At 38.1% G+C, this 18,148-nt stretch overlaps 1 protein-coding gene and 1 pseudogene across 1 annotated transcript in view; one reads left to right on the top strand and one right to left on the bottom strand.

The window, feature by feature from the left end:
• Positions 1-18,148, bottom strand: part of CNTNAP2 (contactin associated protein 2) — a 2,351,919-nt gene that overhangs the window by 930,470 nt on the left and 1,403,301 nt on the right. The window lies entirely within an intron of this gene.
• On the top strand, positions 10,390-11,383 carry LOC139438987 (POU domain, class 5, transcription factor 1 pseudogene; annotated as a pseudogene).

Below are 18,148 nucleotides of genomic sequence, written 5' to 3'. Positions count from 1 at the left end.
TCCAAGTTGACTAAGGTTTATATATGTTCATATATATATATATATATATGTTCATATATATATATATGTCTGAATAAAGACATGTATTTGCCTTCTTTTGTTCTTAGTGCCTTACACAGCATCTTAAAATAGGATTATACTAGCAAAGTACTATGACTATATATATTTTTTTCATTTTTAATGTAATAGAAGGATAATTTTAATAACATTTTTTAAAATGGGTAGAATTTTGCTTCAATTGATTTAAGATATTTTTTATAGTCAGAGATGGGAGATTTGAGTCAGGAAGCCTGTCAAAGCATTCTCTACTTCTGATGAATGAATGGCTTTCATACAACAGCAAGCTTGGGGTGATTTTAGGGGTGCTCATGGAAACTGAAAATTTCACTCCTGGTAATTCTTTTGGCTAATTTCTTACATCTTATAAAAATGCAAATCCCACTGGGAGTGGGTTTAAGCATGAGTCCCTGTTATTTTATGGGGATACATTTTGAGGAAAGCCGGAGGGAGCATAATAACTCATGGGGCACCTGAGGAAAAGAGGCAACCCTACCGTGAAGAAAACAGGCACAAAGGGGCCACTCATACTTTCTGCTTGCTGCATAGTTTGGGATTTGAACACTGGGTTCACTGATCGCTATTTGTGTAATTACTGTGGTTAAAAATAATGTTCCTTCACAGGCATGGAGGGCTTCACAGTCAACATCTAATTCTCTCGTCTTAGCCTTAAAGTAATCTCCTGAGAAGTGCAAAGAAATCTTTCATGTTTATTTTGTAGATGAAGAAAATGAGCCTCAAACAGGGGAAGTGACTTAACCAATTCTGTACATTTATTCGAAAATATTTATTGTGAATATATTACTTTTCCTTTTTAAGACACAGTCTCTTTCCTTAAGGCACTTACAATACATTCGGGTATTTGCTTAAATAAATAGGTATGGGGGTGGGGGGGTGTATGCGGACCTCATATTTTTTGAATATAACATTAAAAAAATAAATAAAGAGAAAAAATATCTAAAAAATAAAATACAATTAGGGCTTTAAACTATATTAGGATTTGATGTCTGGTTTTTGCCTCCTATTGCAGTTTTATCACTGAATTTATAAACACGAAAATAAGTTTATCATTTATTACTTAAAAATACATGCTCATTTAATATAACTAAGACAATATCTAAAAATATTAAAAAGAATATTGAAACGATCTGTAATCTCAATACCTGGAGAAAAATCACTGTTCATATAGTGAAATAAAGCACTTTATGTTTTTTCATTTTTTGTTTTTTGAAACTATACCTTCTGATTTTTGCTTTTTTTGCCCTTATAGTATAGAATGGGATTCTTATGTTTTTGTTGTTAATCAAGTAGCTCTGCTTCATGACTTTAATGGCTTCCTAGTACATCATCATATCATCATTTATTTTATCGCACTCCTATTGCTGGATGCTTAACTTTGCTCCTATTTTTCATCCTTCAATAACTAGGTTGAGTTGAGCCTCATCACATATAAATCATTGTGAACTTATCTAATTATTTCCTTGATATATATTTCTAGAAATGGTATTGTTGTTTCAAGGGTATGCACATTTAATTTGAAAGATTTGGGCCTCTGGAAGGTTAATACAGAGCTTGATTTAAATCCAATTTATAGTTCTTTAAATAATAATAAAAATTCTTACTTTGCCCAAAGGTTAATAAGTTTAAATTAAGAAATGCATGAAACTATCTCTTAAAGGTATTATGAAAAATTTTCTACTGCTCTGATATTTATTACAAATTTCTTTTACAAATTTAATAATCTTATATGCTAATGTGAATATGTACAAAAATATTCTGGAATTCTGTCATTCAAGGAAACCATTCCCAGGTGGTTCCAAAAACAAATCCCAAAACAACATATCTGCAAATTGGAGAGTGGGTTATTTTCTGCTATAGCAGAAATCCACATATCTGTGCACATGGACTTGAGAACTATGGGCTTGCCTATAGGGAGAGCATGTAGTGGTATCTACATGTTTTAGTGTATAACATACATTGGGTGGTATCCCCACCCACCCTCTATTTTTTTTTTTCTTTTTCAACTCATAGGATTTTTCCCCTTGTGTCCAGTTTATATCTTTCTCATCGAGGTTCTGCCAAGATAATGCACTCTCCCATAATGCTTCAATCAAGGTAATTACATGCATCATTGAGGCTATGGAGTACCAAGAAAAAGAAACAAATACTTAGGCTTACATTGGCACCTGCACCTCCCATCATACAAAGCACCTAATGGGTATTCTTCTTTGTTCAGGCAGATTGAAGAAAATCAATTAGATTTTATTCAGTGACAACCAGCATAGTATGAACACAAGAAATAAAAGGTTTTCTGGTACCTATATTAGAGATTTGTTTCTGATCCTTATCATTTTACTGCAAAATGCTTCCTATTTGCACAGCAACCAAGTATTATGAATACTGTTAAATACTCCTGTTAAGTACACTGGGGATCTGTGAGTCTGTTTATAGTTTCTTATCCTTTCTTTCTTGCTGATAAAAGTAAAAAACAAAACAAAAATCACAACTGGGCTTAGTTTAGAAACATATACACATAAAAATTATGCACCACATGATACTAGTTCTTGGATAAAACTCATTAAGTTACTATTAGAAAGTTGTTACTAAATTACTTCTTAGTTTTACTGTAAAATGCAAAACAAATGTTGATTTAAAGGATAATTATCTTTTTACCTTTTCTTTTAAAAAAAAGCTTGAGGAAAAAAGTACCCTTTTCTTAAAGAAATGTAGAATTAAACAGTGAAATCATTACTTTATTAGTTCCTGGTACTGGTATCACTCTTAAATAGTGTATGAAGATCAGAACAAAAGAAGAAAGTGCTTGACAGGATTCAAAGTGACAGAATATTATTCATGATGCACTAAATGTACCATGTTTTGTCACTGACATTAAAAAGGTAGCTAGAGGGGTAGAAAACCAAAAAGGACTAAAGTCATCGACATGCACAGTCAAAGCTGGTCACCCTTTATTAGGTCTAGTTTCAGGAGAAAGGGAAACAATACTTTCTTTATTATTATTAAGGTTGTGAGCATGTTACAGGAACATTTTTGTATAAAATAAAAGCACATTGCTTTAGTAAAATAAATGTACATGCATTAATATACATGAATCTACTGCTTCTTTTCTGAAGTGTATACTATTTTTTATTGTGTGGGAATTATGAATTAATAATACTTCAAAATTTATGGGGGGTCACAAACTGTTATATCAAAGTTTTGGAAATATTTTATCTCTTCTGTGTTAGCATCAGTTGTTATTTTACTTTTGGGAAACACTTTCTTTTTCATTCTTGACATCATATATAGTTATTACAGTGCCTGCTCACTGTACATATAAAATTGTGGAATGAATGATTCCAAATGTAAGCTCTCCAGTATTGTATCTGTCCCCCATTCCAATGACTGGGGTTTGAGGACTCCAAGACACTCCCTCTCCTTCTTAAGGCCCCTTGGCAATATATTTTACAATAACCTTCATCCTGACCATGTCCTAAGTCCTGGAAAAGGTAAAATGAGAAACTCTGGATCAAAAAGTACTGGAGTACACTTGTGACTCATGACTGAAGTGACTCATAGAAGTAAGGTAGAACAAACATCAATTTAGCTCCATAGAACTACAGTAAATGATGGTTTCACAATCTGGTGAATGTGAAGTTCAGGGAGGGGGAAAGTTGGAATAAATAGAACCAAAAGGGTCCATCTTCTAGTTGAAGGAGATGACAAAAGAGGAAGCCTATTTCCTATTTGAATCAGTATGGGCCACTGCTTTAGCATCTTCCAGTAAGCTCATTAAAATATGGGTTCTCTGAACCTATTACAGACCATATAAATCAGAAACTCTCGGGATGATGGCCTGGAATCTACATTGAAACTTAAGCAAATTTCAAACAAGCTAAAGTTTAACAATCACTGGTTTAGAGAAAAACAAAAACCAGATGGACATGGAATTGATAGATTGACAGGGTAGTCTCCAAGTTCAGAGTCTGAGCTCAAAAAGTTATTCCTTTCCGTCCCTAGAAGTATCCAAGAATTAACTATTCGGATGAGATAATCTGAAAAACAAAACAAAACAGAAACACTCTGGACACGTTCCAGACAGCATAAAGGGATTAAACCTTATATTAAAGGCTAGCTTTATAAGCAAGAAGCAAAGAGAAGTAAGTTTTCCTGCAACTGAAATATATTTAACTGGGAATCTAGTTTTTCCTTGTACAATTATATGTAAACCTGCTTAAAGTATAACAGATGGGAAAATGGACAGAGACTAAATCCTACTCATATCAAAGAATTTCCAAATATGTGACTGATATCAGGTAATTCCCCACTTGATACAGATTATAGAGGAAAAACACAAAGAAAGAGAAAGAATAGAAAAAGTGAGGGCTGAAAATTTACCCAAGTCCAACCTGCTTTCCTTCAAAACTGAAGTCATACTGATAAATAGTTTGGGAAGTGTTAGACTGGGCATGTGTGGAATTCTCCTTCATTACATAAAAATTTGTTGAGTGTCTACCATATTGATCCTGTCCTGTGAATTGGTATAAGAAGTCAAACAAGACATTTATTGACATAAAAAAATATCCAATAACTCTGTATTGCTATTTCGTTCCCAGAGTATATATGGCATATCATGGGAGCATAAAGGGTAGAGACCTAAATCAAATTTGGGATGATAAAATGTTTGCTTCAATAAATGAGACTTGAGCAGAACAATGAAGAACATGTCAAAGTTGATTACCTAGAAGAGAAGGAATTGCACTCTATGCAAAGTCATGTATAAAACATTATAACATACTCAGAGTGCCTGGAGAAAAGGAAAAGTGGATAGAGGTGAAACTAGAGAGAGGCAGAGAGAAACTAGTTCATGCATCCTTTTGTGAGTTTAGCACATACAAATTTTATATTGACCATTTTGGAGATTTATTGAAATGTTTTAACCATGGAAATGATGGCAACAGATTTTCACTTTTGAAAACTCCTTTCTAGCAGCAATGAAAAGGAGAGACTGAAGACTCTGAATTCAGGAGTTGGAAGGACCCTGCAGCAATCCAGGCCAGAAATGAGGAAAGCTTGAACTGAGGCTGGGCCACAGAGAGGATGGTGGGATGTAAATGATATAGAGATAAAACAGACTTAACTTGATGACTGATTAGATGTGAGGGTAGAGAAGGAATCAGGATGGAATCAGGGTTAGTGTGGGCAATTCACATTTTAGGTACTACAGGAGGAAAAGTAAATCTGGGTATAATGGGGAAAGAAGAGTTTGATTTTCAATAGGCCAAGTTTGTTATATTTATAGCATATAGAGATTGTTCATACATTCATTCTTTCATTCAACTAATATTTATTAAATTTGTACTGTGTGCTGGTCATTATTCATTAGGCAGTTTAATGGGTCTGGGATTATGCTATGCTCTAGCAATCTCCATGAAAGAAACTTCTCCATATAAATGGAAATTGACATGGTTGGGGGCCTTAAGGGGAATGTATGTAGTGAGGAGAGTCCTAGGACAGGGAGCATCACTGTTTAAGGGTAAGACTGAAAAAGGAGCCCAGGAAGTTGACTAAGAAGCAAAGGTGAGAGATTTTGACTAAAGTGAGAGGACTAAGTCATAGAAGAAAAACAAAAATGCTTTAAGAAGGGGAAAGAAACTTACATAAAAATATAGTTACCACATTTTTATAAATTATGATCAGTTTGTGAATATGACAAAGATTGATGAAGACCAATTTTGTGAAGTAGGGATGTGATATTGAAGGGCCAATGGGCAGTAGGAAGTGGGGAGTGTAGGGGGACAATTTCTTCACATTACTTGGCTGCATCTGTGAGTAATGTTGTTGAGGAAGATTCAAAAATTTTAAACATCTGATACTCCCTTATTCAACCTCATCTCCACATCTCTGCACTCTCATTTCTGATATTTCTTAATTCCTTTTGTTTGCTAGACTTAAGTTCATCTTCGAGAACTAACATTAAGTACCAACCGCTTTCCTGAAAGTAGGTCTGATAGATTGGGAGAGAGAATGTGTGCAGTTCCTGGGCAACCAGGAAGTGGAGAGCCACAAAAAGAGCAAAGGCTACTACATTTCAGGTCCTACTATATGCTTGGTGATGCGCATCCACTTCATATACCTTTTAATTTCTTTAACCTCTAAAGACCTGTGGGGTAAGTATTATTGCTTCTATTCCACAGGAGAGGAAATTGAGGGTCAGGGAGGTTAAATCACTGCTCTAGGATCACAGACAATACTGAGAGTTGGGGCTGGAACCCCAGTTTGCTTTATTCTAGCATACATTGTCCTTTTAAACTAGCACAGAAAAGAAGGAAAACTTGAACGATAGGGAAGTTAAGAGAGCTGAGAATCAATATAGTTCAACAGGTTTGTTTTATGATATAGCTAGGATAGACATCTAAAGAGCAACAACAAAGTAGTGGACAGAGTGGTAGGCCAGGCAATTTACCCACCTTGAAAATTCAGTTTTGTATCAATGGGTCAGACAAGACACACCTTCAAGGAAAGTTCATCTGACACAATATGAAAATATACAATTTTATAAAATTCAAGGGGTTGAATATTAGCCAGTGGAAGAATGTGACAAAATTGAGAAAACCTGAAGGACATGAGTCTTTATATTCTGCTGCTGACAAATCTTAGAATGGTTCCAGTGCCTGGTTAGTGTCTTCGTCTTTTGCTCTTAGCCCTTAATCATATTGGCTGCTTTCATCACAAAGAGAGCAAGGTTTAACTAGAAGGATCATGACATTTCCTTAGCTAAGAACTGGTTTGGCCCTACATTATTTTTTACAATTGTTCACCCTTGTCTGCTGAAATGATAAGTGATACTTTAGCCAGTTCTCATGAAGCTTTTTCTTGACGGGTGCAGGGGGGTAGAAGGAACAAGTGACACATTCTCATTACAAGGTCTGATCCCGACCAGTTTGACTCTGATCTTTCTGGTCCTGCAAAAGATGCTTTTGTTAACTCTGACTTTCCCCAAAAGGCACTCGAGGAAAGAAGTACCAATGATTCTGATGTGAAGAAGCTTTTACCAAGTGTTAGTTTTATGTCTTTTATGACCTATAACTCGACAGGTTGCAAAATACTTTATACTAACTAGAACCACAGTTTTAAAAGTCATTTGTTTGGTAATCTATAGCATTACATAAAAAGAAGCTGGAAAAAAGAGAAAGTAAGATTAAGGAAACCGATCCTTTTTTTTTCCATTTAAATAAATCTCTTTGCTCTTTTACATTGTTTCTGTCTCTTAAGTCCTTCCAGATTTACAACTGAGTGTGGGTAATTGCTGGGAATAGCTATGAATTTTACAGAATAATTGGCTCTATTTTAAGACCTACATTTTAGTGTGTACACTACATGATGTGGCTACAAAGTAATAACATATATTTTTGCCCATTGCTTCTGGAATGCATTCTCATTATTTTTAGTCAAATGTTGTATATATATGTGTGTGGCAACATTTTATAGTTTGCAAGTCCTCTATAGTTTTTAGAAGTTACAAAATAATAGAATTAATTGCTTTGAATTTAGTCATTTTGCACTGGGCAAACATTGATTTCTTTCCCAACACCTTTAATTTCTAATGGAGCTTGAAATTAACTTTGGATTTTAATTCTATTTTATTCTGGGTTTGTACATCAGGGCCATTAATAATGTCAAGAGAGTGCTGAGAAAACTGTTTCTGAGCCAGGGACCACAGTGAGCATTGCAAGGTTTGGATCTCCATCCTTTATAGACAGGAGTAAAATCTGTGTAGTGATGTAGATCGTGTTCATATTTTATGAATGCAGAATCAAGTGAAAAAAGTTAGCCTATAAAAAGTCAGCCTCTTCTCCCCTCTCCCTGTCCTCAGCAACGACCATGGCCACTCTCTCCAAATCAGTGATATAATCTTTTCCATTGCTAGAGTCACAATAATTCCAAAGTAGAATACCAGTAAGTCCACTCTAACCTATATTTTATTCTTCCATCCTGTGGACCCTGGGATGGTGATGCCCACTCTTCCTCTAAATCAAGAGGGGTCTTGGATCCCACATGACTGATGGATGGGATTCTCCTGCTTGCAGTTGTAGGCACTCTTGGTTTCCTGGTGTGATGGTTGACCATCTTCACCTTCCTGTTAGCTGACCTGGGTACAAACGAACCGAAGAGTAGCAGTTGCAACTCTGCTGAGGCTCAGGGCCCAGCTGGCACATGTCCAGTCCAGAGATTCAAGTCTTCTGAGTTATACAGTGATGTGTGGGGCATTTTCAGGACTTGGAGTTGTCCTAAATGACATTGCAGGGACAGATGCTGGACATTATACATCCTGCCACAACCCACTGAATGGACTGGGAGAGTATAAACTACAATGTAAACTATAATCCATGCTGTGTAGCAGTGCTCCAAAATGTATTCATCGAATGAAATGATGAAAGAGGTTGTTGATGTGGGAAGTGGGGGAGGTGGGGGGTGGGATTATATGGGAACCTCTTACTTTTTTAATGTAATATTTTTGTGATCTATGTATCTTTAAAAAAAAAAGACAATAAAAAAAAATCAGCCTCCATTCACTTGTTGAATTTGCATCATCGTGTGTGTGTGTGTGTGTCTATATATTTGTATGTGTTTATATTTAATCAGAGCCAGTTGGTAAGAATTGAATTGCAAAAGACAAATTTCCACTAATTAAAAATCCCTGGAAAATGGTCCTTTCTGGTACACCTAAAAGTCTACCTTGTTAAGAAAAAACAATATACACATGCATGTGTATATATCTGTGCATGTATATATATATGCTATATACATATACATGTATGCACATCTCTATTTATGTAAATCATATTACAATTATAAACTACAAATTTTAAAATAATTCAAATAGTCTCTCTGAGGTTTAAAATATTTTTTTAAAATGTGATTTTATATTGTCTTTATAATTTGGTCAAGGAGAACAGATTACTGCTGAGATCATTGGAGGCTTTTTTTTTTTTTTAACAAATCAATTTTATTGGTACAAATTAATAAAGAATAAATCCATCCAGAATGTACAATCAGTTGTATTAGGTATAATCACATATTTGTGCTTTCATCACGCCAGTCATTCTTAGAGCACTCTCATTATTCCAACAATCATAATAAACAAAAAACAAACAAAACTCATCACCTCTCAATCTCCCTTGGAGGCTTTTAATGTAATCCACATGTATAAGTGAATGTGTGTTCCTCTGCTTCCTCAGTGGCTCCCTGAACCAGCTTTCCCAGCTGCTGCTCACAGCCTGGTGAACATCAGCAGAGGCTGGTTGGGAATTGTGGGACATGGCTCCTCTGTTAGACTTTGCAATATAGAACCAATTATTCAGGACCACTTCCCAGGCTGTATGTTATAGGAATTTTCCATGCTCTGAGAGCTGTAAAAGCCTTGCCATTAGGGAGGCAGTGTGGCAAAGTGTGACAGCAAATGGGTTTGATATCCTGACTCTGCCACATGCTTGGAGCCACAGATTTTTTAATCTGTAAAATGAAATAATAGTATGTACCTTAGAAGCAATTTTGAAGATTACGGGACACAAAAAATGAAGAGTTCAATACTGACATTTCCTTCTATCTTCCTATTAATGATTTCTTCAAGGTATATGTTCAAAATTAAAAATTTAATCAACACAATATTGACTACGTGGCCTTGTAAAGACTACGGAAATAGTGGATCTATGCCCAAGCAATTCACATTCTGGGAGAAAAAAAAATGTGAACAAAACATTTGGAAAAAAAATAAGTGTGTAAGTACAAGAGAATCATACAGATAGCACTGCTGTGGCAAACAAGAAATAAGAGAAATTACTTTAAGCTGAAGTGATCAGAGATAACTTCACAGAATAGACAGGGCCCAACAGAGAGGGTAAAGTTTGGATATGGTGAAAATGAGGGGAAGAGTTTTCTGGGATGGAAGCCCGGGGATGGAAAGGAGGTAGGAAGGTGCAAGGGGATGCACGGCGCTCTGTAGGGCACGAGCATGCGTAGTATCCTATCCCTTGGAGTCATTTATGAGGAAAAGGGCAGAATGTACTTCTCCATCCACTCTTCCTTCTAACCTTGTGAATAAGGTACAGTTCTTGCCCCATAATATTTTAGGAGTCAGATGTATTGATATCAAAGCTCTCCTTTTATACTATTTTCTGTAGAACAAAAATTGGCATAGAGTATATATCATGTACCAAATATTGGCAACATTAACAAATGTCATGAAAGGCATTCTCTTACTGAGAAAGAGAGGGTATTTGATTACAGTAGACTGTACTCGAGCAGGCCCCGGCTCAGGGCCCCGGACACCCCATGGCAGGACACCTGGCTCCCGACTTCGCCTTCTCGCCGCCGCCGGGCAGGGGGTGCGAGGGGCCTGCGGGGCCCGAGGCCGCCGGCTGGGTCGACCCCCGGGCCTGGCTGGGCTTCCAGGGCCCTCGCGGCGGGCTGGGGGCCTGGCCGGGCGCGGGGGTGTGGGGGCTGCCCCCGTGCCCCGCGCCGGGCGACTTCTGCGGAGGGACGGCCTTCTGCGGGCCTCAGGTGGGAGTGGGCCTGGAGCTCCCGCCGGCCGAGGGCAGCCCGATGGGGCCTGCCCCGAGCCCCGCGCTGCCCCTGGAGCGGCGAAGCCGGACTAGGAGGAGCTGGAGCAGGACCCCGAGGAGCCCCAGGACATCAAAGGCCTGCAGAAGGAACTCGAGCAGTTTGCCACGCTCCTGAAGCAGAGGCGCATCACCCTGGGGTACACCCAGGCCGACGTGGGGCTCACCCTGGGGGTGCTTTCTGGGAAGGTGTTCAGCCAGACGACCATCTGCTGCTGCTTCGGGGCCCTGCAGCGGAGCTTCAAGAACATGCGCAAGCTGCGGCCCCTGCTCCAGCGGTGGGTGGAGGAGGCCGACAACCAGAACCTCCAGGAGATATGCAAAACGGAGACCCTCCTGCAGCAGGCTCGGAAGTGAAAGCGGCCGAGCACTGAGAGCAGAATGAGGGGCAACCTGGAGAGCATGTTCCTGCAGTGCCCAAAGCCCATGCTGCAGACCAGCCACGTCGCCCAGCAGCTCGGGCTGGAGAAGGTCGTGGGCCCAGTGTGGTTCTGTAACCGGCGCCAGAAGGGCAAGCGCTCGAGCAGTGACTGTCCACAGCGGGAGGAATTTGAGGCCGCCGGCTCTCCTTTCCCAGGGGCACCGTGTCCTTTCCTCTGGTACCAGGGCCCCACTTTGGGGCCCCGGGCTACGGGGGCCCTCACTTGGCTGCGCTGTACTCCTCTGTCCAGGTGGGCAGTCTGGGCTCTCCCATGCATTCCAGCTGAGGTGCCGGAGCTTCCCAGGAGCTGGGGGCAGGAGGAAAAGGGGGCGGGGGTGGGGGGAGGAGGGGCTGGAGAAACAGCACCCTGGCGCTTGCAACCTTGTAACTGGGACTTTTGTGATTACATTCTAAATTCACAGAGGAAGAAATTGGGACCACAAAGGGTGGGGGCAGAGGGGTTTGGGGGAAACCCGTTGTTGGGAAGGTGGTGCTCAGTGACGCTCTTGATTTTAATCCTCACACCAGTCATCATTTTGTTCTTCAGTAAAGAATCCTGGTGCACGGTAGATTGATTAAAAAAAAATACTGTACTACACAAGGAGATGCTCCATCATGTAGGCAGAGGGCTAGTGTATTCAGAACCAGATAAAAATATCTTTATCGCTGCTTAAGAGGTGTGATGTGTGTGGATATGTAGGCACAATTAACTGTTCACTTGCTCAAATATATATTTAATTCTTACCATGCACTGAGAGCAATGAGCTAAGCTTTTGGGCTTAAAGATGAAAAAGACATGGTCAGTGCCCTGAAGACATTACTGTGGGTAGCTAGAGAACTTATTTCAAGGTGATATTACTGATGGTGAAAACAGTGTGTATCATTTGATCTGATTTCTACTTGCGATCTATCTAGTGTGTAAGAGTTGTCAGTGTGTCTATCTTTGTACTGTTGGTAAGGGGCCCAAATGGTCCATTTTTTTGCAGTAATATTTCTAAGGAAAAATGTGATAAATTTGAATAACTAACTAGTAATCCCTCTTACTGTTTTGTATGAATGGATTGCTTGCTTCACAAAGGAGAAAATGGTAAATGTCAGTGGTAGGTTATAGAACCTTTAATGCATGTCCCCAAGTTTATATCTATAAACTACTCAAAAGAGGTAATACACCAATCACACTTGCTTAGTGCTAGATTTTTTTTTTTGTTTGTTGTGATTCTTGCTCTGGTTTTGCCTTGAGAAATCACTATTCTTTTGACTTCACTTTCAAAATATTTTGATGACCATAAGTATATATTTAAATCCAATATAGAAAGTAAATACCTTAAAAATAGAAATTTCTACTTTTTTTAACCTACAGTTACATGAAAGGTAGGGTCATACACAAACCTGTAAAATGTCCAGAGGCCACATTTTAGAAACATTAAGCTAGGAACGCTAGCTTAACCTTGTAATTCAAATTTTGTTTTCTCTCTCCATTTTCTCCATCAACTCCTTTTACACATTCTCTCTCTCTGCTGCCCCTGCTTCAAGACTTCCTTCTTTGGAAGAAGACTGGGTCATGATTCAAGAAATCAGGGTGGTCATAGAACTTCTGGTAGGAAGACTATGAAGAGGCAGTATTTTAGGCATCCACTTATTTTATTAGGCATTAGACTCTAATCCTAAAACCTCATTATACTATTACATCAGTAAATATTTCAAAAATATCTACTAAACTACTACTCAAGTTTTTATATTTAGACATAATTTTTAAATCTATGAACAACTAACTCATCTTCCCAACCATCAACATCCTATAATGCACTTTGGAAAAGTGCAATAGCTCCTTAAGATTCAATTATGTTTCTCAAGAAAAAGTTACTCAAGATTCAAGTATGATTTTTCACTGGGTTTCTTCATTAAAAAAGCACAATGGAAGCACAGTTTCCTTAAACTAATCAATAGAGAGACTGCTGGAATCTAAATGATCCCAGCATGAAAATTACAATTTGGGCAGATTACATTTGTTTTTATGATTACCACATGTGAAATTGATGTTAATCAAGTGTCAAAGTAAACCCCTTCCTTGGATAAGTAACCACAGGTGGTAGAAACTAGGACCTGATACTCATTCATCTCATCTCAAGATAGGTGGTGTATGGAAAGGATAAGGGTGATGATGACAAGCAGGAAAAAAGGTACCATTTTAAATGCAAACTGAAATCCTAATTCAAAGTTCTCTAGAACTTTTTTTTACATAGTGTGATGATTAAGTGCAATTGTCAGTTTGGTTAGGTTATGGTGTCTTTTTGGTCAAGCAAGCACTGACTTGACTGTTACTATGAGGGTATTCGTGGATTTCGATCAGCAGTTGATTGTACTTATGGCTGATTACAAACAACAATGTCCACAAACAACAAAGACATTGTCATCTGCAATGAAAGAAGTCTCATCTGTTGAAGACCTTCAAGGGAGAACTGATGATTTCAGCAGTCAGAAGGAAGAATTTTTATCTTTACTTGAGTCAGTCAGCTTCTCCTTTGAAAACCTCCATTGGAGTTCCCTGCTTTCAGCTTGCCCTAAGGAATTCAGGCTTGCCAAGCTCCACAGTTGTGTGAGCCAATTTCTATAATAAATCTCATAATATATGGATATTTATCTCCTATCAGTTCTGTTCCCTGGGGAATCCTGACTAATATACATAATAAACAAATTACTTGGGCTTTAAACTAATATGCCTTTACTATGTTGAAGGTCTTTCAGCATCTAATGTATATGCATAAGGGATATGCAAATATGTTTCTATTAATAAACTTTCTTTCTTGGTTGGTGTAGTAGTTTGGTATTATTTATAAAGTCCAAAAAGAAATACAGATTATGTGTGTAAACCAGTTGGTTCCTCTGATGTGATAACCCTTTGTATTAGATTCAACTGAGAGGTCTGATTAAATTATGTTAAGATTAGGGCTCTGATCCAACCATGTCATTAGAGTGTGGCTCAGCATTGAGTCCCAGCCCCCGTGGGGATAAAACAAATGCTCCCACAGAAGTAAACACACAGAGAAGAAGAACACAGAGGAGGAGATACAGCTCAGTAGATAGGCAGAGGCCCTGGGAAGGGAGATGAGTCTGATGGTCTATAGTTGAACTTGTGAAGAGAACTAAGAACCTGAACCCTGCAGAGCCTTATGCTAGTCTACAGCTGAGACTGGAAGAAGCTGGGCCCACGACCCTTAAGAGGAAGTAGAAAGGCTGAACCCTCGCAGACATAGCCCACCATCTTGATCCAACACATGGTCAATGACTTTGGGTGAGAAAGTACCTCTTAAGGTATCTTGAGCTGGACTCTTTATTGCCTGGTAACTGTAAGCTTCTACCACAAATAAATATCCTTTATAAAAGCTAACAGATTTCTGGTACTTCGCATCAGCACCCCTTTGGCTAACTAATACAGTGGCTAATAGCAATTAAAATGCTTCTCAGTAAATTTGTTTTCCATGTTATTTCTGCCATATAAATCATTATTTCTGAATATTTGTCCAAAAATCTAGGCTGTAGAAATGATGTTTAGTAAAAATAACCTCTATTCAGTGGTGCTACTGCAATGGCACTGGAGTAAAGTGAAAGTTACAGGGTAGTATTGATGCTATATTATATTTGGTAGTAGTGGAAAATATGTCATAAACAGTAGATGCAGTAACCCCAAGAAGAGGAGGCTCCTCAGAGCCTGTTCTGCAATTGCTGTATTTCTCTTACCCTTCACTGATTCTGCTTTCCCTTCCAGTCTGTTTTACTTCAGCACCCTTTGGATGTCTGACCTTATGGCTAATTGGCCACATGGTTAGCTGAAAAGAAAGATTTTCTAAAATAGCTTAGGTTTCACATCAGGGCTGTAATCACAGAGTAGTAGTAGATGCCCTCACCTATAAGGAGGCAGCAAATATTTCCTACTGCCTTTCTCAAATGCATCTAATAAATGTGCAGTTCCAGTACTTCCCTCCAAAAAATGCTTTGCTGTGAGAGTCCTAATTACTGAGAATCTCTCCCCTGTGGAAGTCAGGATATTTTCTTCTCTTCCCTCACATAACTTAAGTCAGCTCGAGTTAAGAGCTATGCAAAGGAAAAAAGAATCCTCATGGTCAATGTACTAACAAAGCTTGTGCGAATTACCAAGCATCGGGTAGTTTGGTACCTTCAGGAAAATTGATCTGGTATGCCAAAATCTAGGTTTTATAAATTCCAGAAATCTATACCCATGTCACCCAAATTGTTAGGAGTCTTAATATCATAGCATTTTCTGAGTAGGGCTGTGTTTTCCATTCGATGCTTGAATGGTCTCTAAGTGGGGCAATTTAATAACAGATAGCCATAATAGTAGAAAACACAGGCTTTTTCTAGATCTCTGAATTATATTGCACTGCTATGGATGGAAAGAATTTCCCTATCCACAGCCAAACTCTTAGAGGTGTTTCTTTTCCAGTCTAACCAGATGTTCACACTCAGCCTTATCCAGCATGGTGAAATTTGATCACATGTTTTGGCAAGCAAGATGTATTTAATAGCTGTCTCAAAAGGCTTGGATATGACAGAGAATCTTATTAGGACACTTTTATATCTCTTAATAAGTACTGAAAATAATTTTGTAGGTGCCAACTTTGTCTGGCACTTGGTACTGGCATCTGTGATGGCAAAAAAATATCTTTCAAGAGTGCGGTAGCCATATTTTGCAGGCTTGAGCCACCTTGGCACCTTTGAGAAAGAATCATATATGATCAAGAGACTGTAGGCTACACTTCAAAAAAAGATGATATTCTTTAGGTAAATTCATATAAATTTAAAGTACTTCACTTTTACTTAGCTAAGTCAAAAGTTTTCAAATGGCACCTCTTCTAATTTGCTAGGCTGCTGAAAGCAGATACCATAAAATGGATTGGCTTTAAAAAATGGGAATTTATTAGCTTAGAGTGTTGATACTGAGAAATATATCCAAATCAAGACATCATGAAGGTGATGCTTTCTTCCTGAAGACTGGCTGCTGGCAATTCTTTTGTTCTCCACCACATGGCAAGGCACAAGGTAGCATCTGCTGCTCTCTCCCTTCCCTTCAGAGTTTCATTGTTTTCAGCTTCTTACTTCCATGACTTTCTTTTATCTATCTTGTATTCATCCCACTTATAAAGGACTTCAGTAAGGGGATTAAAATCCATCCTGAATGAGGTGGGTCACACCTTAACTGAAGTAGCCTAATCGAAACTTACCACTCACAATGGGTCTGCATCTACAGGAATGGACACTTCGAAGAACATGCTTTTCTGGGATATATACAGCCTCAAACTGTCACAGAATCTTTCATGACAATTTGAAATATGCTGGATATGAAAACAACCAAAAAGTCAAGGAGCAAAATGTTTTTGGAAACTGCTTTACTTTACATGGGAAATTTGCTTCTTAATGGCATTAGTCATCTTCATCAAGACTATTTAGGGGGAGTTTTAGGCTGTCTGAGCTGCTATCAAAATACTGTACAATGTGTTGCCTTAATACATATGTATTGATTCCATCAAGATACTGGCAAGGCTTGCTTTCTCCCTGAAGACTAGGTTTTAATGTTGGCTGCTGGTGAACTTTAGCGTTCCTGGGATTTCCAGTCATATGGTCATGTCCTTTCCTTTCTTTTGTTCTTCAGATTTTCCACTGACTTCTGGCTCCTGGACCTTTTATGCTCCCAGTAATCCAGATTAAGACCCACCCTCATTCAGTTAAGCTACACTTTAACTAAAAGTATCATCTTCATGTGTAAATAGGTTCATGCACACAAAAATGTGGATGCGTACTAAGTGCATGTTTCAATTGAGGTACATACTCCAATCTACCACAGATGGATAGACAATTTCATTCCACATATCAACAACACAAATTATGCTTTTCTCAGCATTCTTCTGCTAGGATGGAGTGGAAAGAAAGAGGAAAGGCAGAGTGTAAAAACAACAAAAAGGAATGAAGAGAGTTGTTTGTTCATCAGATTTTGTAAATAAATAAATACTAATTCTTTCTACAGTTCTCATCATATGAAAGATGAAAAATCATGAGATCCATTACTGAGTAGTTATTTTCATAGACAGCACTTGACAACCATAGCCAAGTGTCTTGATTTTAAGAAACATAAATTTGACACAAATGTGTTACAGCTGAAAGAGATCACGAAGGGAGACAGTTTCCTCATTCTGCCAGAATTAGGTTACCAGTCACAAAGTACTCTTAAAATCACTCATTAGCTGTACCTATGATTGTACTATAAGATTAATAGTTGTGGCAAACTTTAGTAAAAGAAAACATTTCTCTCATTTTCAGTAAAAGAAATGTAGAGAGTTGATGAAGTGACATCAATGAATCCAAATGGCTCTTTATACATGCTTTTCGAACACTGTTTGGTAGCCATACAAGCCTGCCATACTTCAGAAATAACCGTGATCCAATAGTCTATTAGTGCAGATCCTAATGTCATTTTTAGATGCATATGGTGAAATACATTCAACACTTTCTTCTGTAGGATAGAACTGAAGTTTCGTGGTAATAATAAACGTTCAAGAGTTGAGGTATTGAAAGACCTCTATTCCCTTAGGTAGCTCAACCTACCTACTCAACTCTACATCCTACTGTTCCTCTGGATGGACCAATCACTGCACAATCTTACAGTTATAACCATTTATTAAGAATCTGTCATGCTGTTGGCCCCATGCTAGATATTTTACACACTGTCTTAAATTTTTTGTTTTATTCGTTTTTTTACTTGTTTAATTTTGTTTTGTTTTGTTTTTACACATTTTCTTTATACTTCACAACAACATTAGCAGGCAGATACTTATTTGTATTTTATTAATAATGGAACAGTGGTATGCTGGTAAATCAGCTATACAAAAAAAAAAGTGATTTGATATGTAGCATTTGCCAATTTTTATGGTGCAAATTCTCCCATTATGGCATACTTTAAGCTCCCAAGTTGTAACAATCAGCACAGAAAATTCCAGAATATTTAACAATCAACTCTGCTGAGGCGGGTGGAGCCTAT

This window comes from Dasypus novemcinctus, chromosome 5 (genome assembly GCF_030445035.2).
Source record: "Dasypus novemcinctus isolate mDasNov1 chromosome 5, mDasNov1.1.hap2, whole genome shotgun sequence".
In the NCBI taxonomy this organism is placed as follows: Eukaryota; Metazoa; Chordata; class Mammalia; order Cingulata; family Dasypodidae; genus Dasypus; species Dasypus novemcinctus.
Note: the sequence above shows the minus strand (reverse complement) of the source record. Positions and strands in the feature narration are given on the sequence as shown.